This window comes from Narcine bancroftii, chromosome 3 (assembly GCF_036971445.1).
Source record: "Narcine bancroftii isolate sNarBan1 chromosome 3, sNarBan1.hap1, whole genome shotgun sequence".
Lineage (NCBI taxonomy): Eukaryota > Metazoa > Chordata > Chondrichthyes > Torpediniformes > Narcinidae > Narcine > Narcine bancroftii.
In genome coordinates, this window is record NC_091471.1 from 351,631,467 (window position 1) to 351,638,076 (window position 6,610).

At 43.3% G+C, this 6,610-nt stretch overlaps 1 long non-coding RNA gene across 1 annotated transcript in view; it reads left to right on the forward strand.

The window, feature by feature from the left end:
• The window catches only part of LOC138759422 (uncharacterized), a 122,137-nt gene extending 116,952 nt beyond the window's left edge, over positions 1-5,185 (forward strand). The window contains exon 4 of the long non-coding RNA XR_011354824.1: positions 2,848-5,185. This is a non-coding gene — a long non-coding RNA (uncharacterized lncRNA). The remainder of the gene's footprint in view (positions 1-2,847) is intronic.
• The last annotated feature ends 1,425 nt before the right edge of the window (positions 5,186-6,610 follow it).

Genomic DNA, 6,610 nt, shown 5'->3' on the forward strand with positions numbered 1-6,610 from the left:
ATTAAGTTCATTGGCTATTTCTTTGTCCCTCATCAGTGTCATTTTCCTGTGGTCCAGTGTCAACCCTTACCTCTCTTTTGCTCTTTATGTATCTGAAGAACATTTTCACATTCTCTTTTATGTTGCTGGCTAGCTTACCTCTGTATTTCATCTTTTTCTCTCCTTAATGCTTTTTTAGTTGCCTTCTGTTGGCTTCTAAAAGCTTCCCCATCCTTTTGCTTCCTACTAATTTTTGCCATATTGTTTTTATACTCTTTATCCTCCCTTGTCAGCCACAGTTGCCTCATCCTCCCTTTAGAACACTTCTTCATTCTTGTACCTCTGAGTTAATCTCAGAAAAACCAGACAATGCTGCTATACTGTCATCCACAATACTGTCTGCTTCCAATCATTTTTTCATATATTTGAGTGACAATGTAGGCGACAAGATAAGTAAGTTTACAGATGTTAATCAATATTGGTGGTATACTGGACAGTAAAGAAGGTTCTTTAAGGTTACAACAGTGGGGGCAGTATTTTTCAACTGGAAAAGTGAGTGGAGGAATAGGAGATTTAATTTAAATCAAGCATGTATGAAATGATGCATCTTGGGAAGTTAAACCAGGCCAAGGCATAAACAGGGAATTGTAAGCCCTGGGGAGTGTTGTTGAGCAGACAGATCAGGGGTTACAAGTACAGAGTTCCCTGATAGTGGCAACACATGGACAAAGTGGTGAAAAGGCAGAGACGGCGTCAGAACTAATCTAATGGGGGGGGGGGGGCGGGGGGAGGTATTAGGGTAACCATGGGGTGGCACAAACTGCCATTTGCTGTGAGTTACACTCACTGAATCTGGCCTGCAGGTGGGTGGGGCATCACAATAACTCATTTTGATGGGGACATGGACCACGAATGCCCCCCCCCCCATAATGCCTACCCTGTGAAGGGGGAGTAAGGTATTCTTGCCTTCATTGGCTGAGTACAGGAGTTGGAATATCATGTTACAATTGTGCAAAATGTTAGTTATACTGCATGGAGTGCATGCAGTCTGATTATGATGTTTATAGGAATGATGTGTTTAAGCTAGAGAGGATGCCACATATGCCTGGATTGGAGGGATTCTGGGTAGACTGACTCTTTTCTGGAGTAAATTTCAATGATTCTTTGGAAAATAATTGCTCATCAATTCCTTTGGAATTGGGAGTTGACATGTGAGGTTATATCAGGTTCATGTTTCAGGATTAATGATTGAGGAACCTTGACTGAGAATTGATGCTCATGATCAGGCAGCATCTGTGGAAGTAAAACATTAATGTTTCTGGTCTCATCTCTCCATAAGAACTTTTTTGCAGGATTCTGCAGGCTCTTATAAATACTTCTTGGCAACTGTTATCTGGCCATCCTGTTTCTGTAGCTAACTAGTGGTTTGCATCTTACAGTGTAGCCTCTATATTTCTGCTCATGAAGTTGTTAGACCTACAGTGGAATAAGAGCTTGGCCCCTAACCTCAGCTGGGATTAAATATATGTCAGGTTTCAGTTGGGTCAGGATTAAATTAGAATACAAGTCAGGATAGAAACAGCTACTTGCAGCAAAACACCAACAGCTAGAGGAATTTAGTGGGTCAAATAGCGTTTGAATGGGGAGGAGGGGGGAATTTGTTTTTTATTCCATTTTCTGCTATCTCATGTGTCTCCACAACCGTATGGGCTCAGCTCAGTACTTCACTTAGTTGAGGATAACCTGTATGCCCTGTGATCTTGTTTTCATCCTCAAACAAATAACAGGATGCTGCTGTGTTGGCAGTTAAGTTGGGTTTGAATCAGATTTTAATTTTATACCTCAGCAGACTCTTAATTAGAATCCAATAATACAAATCTTCAGCAACATAGCCAGGGGATTAGAATATTTTTTTGAGGTTTCTTTTCATATTTACATAACTTTCATCAGGATATTTATGTAATTTTTAGATCAAAGCACATCTAGACCAAGATGCACACCAACCCTGCAGCACCAATTATTCTGGAAGACCTCTAGGGAGCCACCAGACAGTGTTTGTTCCCTCTCCAGGGACATCTAAAACATGGGTGGATGAAACATTTGACAGTCTGTTGGCTGGATTTGTGAATGGTTTAGTTGGGCAGGCCCCAGAGAAGACCAAGGAAGAAGACTTGCACCCTCTCACACTCGCAGTCAACACACTCTTCCAGGCTGCAGAACCCACCCACATGGCACTGTTCTATTCAATATTCTCTACCCCAAGTCCCCAATGTAGCAGGAAAAGATTGCTGTGAGGCTAGACCTGCACTGAGGACCCCTCTCACTATCAGATAGAAGATGAGAATGAGGAACTGGTGAGTGTGCAGGAACAGCCTATTCAGGAAATGCCTCTGTGCAGTGTAAGATGACAGAGGGCACTTCTGAGAGTCAACTCAACTTATGCAGGATTGGCTTCCAAGGAGGAGTTCAGGGCCTGGGTCCAGTGAACAATTCTGGCCAAGGGTGCATCAGCCTCACTCACAAGCTGTCGACATGACTGGCCAGAGGTTTTGTCCATGAGCCCATGGCATGCAGTTCTCTCTTTTACCATCCCTTCATATAGCCTCCATCTGCTGGCTGGGGAATACTGATTGAAGTCAACCATGTCCCAAAAATATTCAGCTGTATGGATCTGGTGCCATTCATGTTCTTTACTAGCTTTTTGACTCACTTTCATTTGTGTGATAACTTCCCTTCCCATCCTAGTCTTGAAAAATTTAACTAACCATTTTCTCCATGGATGCTGTCTGACCTGTTGAGTCCCTCTGGCTTCTCATTGTTTGCTCAAGGTTCCAGCATATGTAACTTTCTCTTCCCTTGTTTTACCAGGCCAGGGCTGAGACTGGTTTCGAGTGATGGTGGAGACCTCTGGAGGACAAGGTTGCAAATGTTTCAGCTGTGTGGAAAACCCAGGCAAACTGGTCTTTTCCTCATCTAAAGAAAAGCAGTTAGTTATTCTAGTTCATTTTATCCTCAGTATTTTTGATTAAATTGACCTCTAGGCAGTTGTAATGTGTCCACTAATGTCTTAGCTTGAACTATCATCACAAAGGAGGAATCAAACATGATAATCTTTCTTTCTGGTAAATTATTCCTTGCACCCATTATGTTCATTCACAGCTGAGCTTCCACCTCTTTCAGGTGTGAATGTGAGTGACTATCAGTGAAACACAATGGATGAGAATCACTTCATTTAGAAAATTGCCACCACTCTAATTCTGCTTTCACCACTTCTCAATGGGTTGACTCTAACCTCTTCATTTTTCTGCATGGACAACTGAAGCAAATGGCCTCCAGGAATAGGCATAACATTCCAACTGGTGCTACTGACAGGAAGCTAACCGATATTCTAATCAAGGATATGTTGACTTGACTCAATAGAATGCAAAACAGTTTTTCAGGATGGCATGACGGCATTTCCGAGAGACAGCTCAAGCAAAAAAAAATCTGATGGAGGTTCTCAGTGGGTTGAACATCATTAGTGGGGAAAATAAAGTTATTGTTTCAGGTCTGAACCCATCATCAAGACTGCCATCAAGCTTCATCTTTTTCACTGTGCCTCAGTACACATGACAATAAACAATTCAGTTCAATTCATTATCACCATATGACTGAGGTTAAAAGTCATTTAAATCTCTTACTCGATTATATCACTAAAATTCACAATTAACTTCTTTGAGTTGATTGCATTAGTTACTTTCTTACTGGTATGACATATGTCATATTCCAGATTACTCTCACATTTGTGTACAGCCTTAAAACAACATTAAGCCATTTCAGGTGAACTCTCCACCTTGATGCCGGTGACAGGAGCAGATTGCAGGCAGCAGCCCTAAAAAGCTGCTCCAGCGTCCATTCATATCCAGATGCGCCTCGCAGAGCACTCCGGATCTGATGGAGGCGGGGCGACTGGTGCTGCAGAAATATGGAGCATAGTAATGGTCGTCTTCCCTACCCATAATCTCCCACACAGGTGGAACCCCTCTGTGTTTCCCAGAACAGTTCAAGCTGTATGGGGGATTATGGGTAGGGAAGACCACCATTGCTATGCCACATTTTGAGCTGCAGAGAGTGGCCCTGAAGACAGAAGCAGCCAGGGAGGTGCTGGAGCGGCTAGCTGGAGTGGCCAGCCAGGCTGTCACAGTCTGCACTGGCCACCCCTGATATCCCCTGCCAGCCACCCCTGCCCTTGCAGCCCCCACAGACCACCCATGCCCTGGTGGCCCCTGCACACCTCCCCTGGCCTGGCGGCCCCAACTGACCTCCCCTGCCCCGGTGTCCCCTGCTGACCGCCCCTACTGCGGTGGGCCCTGCAGACCTCCCCTGCCCCGGAGGCCCCTGCTGACCTCCCTTGCCGCAGTGGCCCCCACAGACATCCCCTGCCCTGGCGGCCCCTGCCAGCCTCCCTTGCCCCGGCAGCCCCTGCAGGCTTCCCCTCCACGATGAGGTGGGAGGCTGTCAGGTAGCAGGGTGGGGGGCTATTAGATAGCTTGGCAGGGGTCTGTTAGGCAGCAGGGAGTTGGGTCACTTGCTGATGGAGTCATCAGCCTGCCCCTAAGAAGATTACAGCGGCTGCACATTCAGGTGCATCAGTGGAGTGCTGGGCTCTGCCGATTATCCCTCCCCGAGGAGGGTTGGCATTGGCACCTCAGAGGCGCTCTGGGCACATTCAGGTAAGTAGGTATTTAGCCTCAACGGAGGACAATCTGCTGCTTTACACGTGTATGGGGGAAGGGTGGTTGGGCCACCTAAAAGGGCCTACTGTTTAATCAAAAATAGACACGAGACATGCTCAGCAAGTCAAGCAGCATCAGTGGAGAGAGAAAAAGTCAATGTTTCAAGTCAATCTTTTTTCCTGTTGTAATTAAGGGATCCTGGTGGAAATGTCAACCCCTTTTCTTTTGGCATAGATGGTGCTTGATCTGTTGAGCATTTATATCATTCTATTGTTGTTTTGAGTTTTCAGTGTCTGTAAATTATTGCTTTAACTCGGTGTAGTCTCGTTCTGCATAGTTCCTCTGCTCATTGGAATTATATCTTTGTGTTTAACAGTGTAATTTGATGTGATTGCAGTCAGACATTTTATCTGAGGATTGTGATTTTAAACCCTTGTTGGTATTTTTGGAAGGCTGTTACCATGTGTGTTCATTATTCTGAAATAAAAGAAAATGAGATGCTAACATTGCTGTATAAAGCTATGTCTCCCAGCTTGCCAGATGGATTATATAATAAGAAATTGGGATAATTAGTCCCTTTTTTTGAACATTTAGACTTCTCAAATTTAAAAATCAAATTCTATGGTTGAACAATTGGATTGAAGTAGACAGCAGTGCTGTGAATCATCAGTTCCCATTGTTTTGAGAATAATATGATTCTTTATCTTAATCACTCTGTTTATTAGCTGGGCACAACAGCAGTGAACCAATATCCTAAGTCAATGACAACAGATAAAACAATTCCGCATCTTCTAAAAGAAATGCGCATCAAAGGCTGAAACATTCAGTTTCATTTGTGTAAGAGGTAAATTTGACCTGGGAAATAACAATGAAAGATCCAGAAGAAGGGAAACACAAGGACTGAAGATGCTCAAATCTTGAGTGAACAATGAGAAGCTGGAGGGATTCAGCAGGCCAGGCAGCATCTATGGAAGGAATAGTCAATCAAAATTGACCAAACATTTCTCTCCAGAGATGCTGCCTGATCCACTGAGTCTCATCAGCTTCTCTTGTTGAGAGAAAGATGCATCTTGGGAAGGAGTGTGCTGCAGCTTTCCCAAATGCTATAATGGAGACCTCAATGAAAAGAAGGAAAAAAAAGTCTGTTATTCCCCAGAAGTCCAAATCTACTGTGAAAAAATAAGAATCAGCTCCAAATCTCACTCCAACCTATGAGCAAAACATATCGCTTGTCTGCAGTAGAAATTAGAGCAGAAAAAAACAGAGAGTGCCAAAGAAAGAGAGGTTTTATCCTGTTCTACCATCCTGATACTTGCAATATACAATAAAAATTGTTAACTAATAGTGCTAATCTATTACAAAAGCTTCCCAACAGCTAGGGATATGAGCCGGGTAATCTCATCCCCATTGATGAAAATTAGGGAAACTAGAAGGCCAAGGTCATGCTCTTGAGCATACATCTTTCCATCAATATGATAAAGTAATTTACTTTGGAGAGGCTGATGACTGGAGGCACCATGACCTCAGGATATGGATTAAGAAAACATGAACAACAAAAGTTCCCATTTCATGGAAGTGTATCTAAAGTACAATGGTAAAAAAAATTACAGAGTTCTGATGCAGCTGAGACAATCACACACCAGCTTCCTCTCCATCAACTCAGTCTATACACCCTGCTGCCTTGGGAAAGGTGCCATCATAATAAAGGATCCATCCCTCCCCAATCATGTTCTCTTCTTCCCCATTTAGTCAGGTGAAAGATACATGAGCTTGAAAATACAAATCTCCAGATTCTAGGGCAATTTCTTTTTTGCTATTATCTGATATTAAATGGACTTCTCATCGATAAGAGATGATGCCTTTTTACTGTTTATATGGTACTTCCTCTGTATCTAGCACTTTGTTTTTGTAACCCT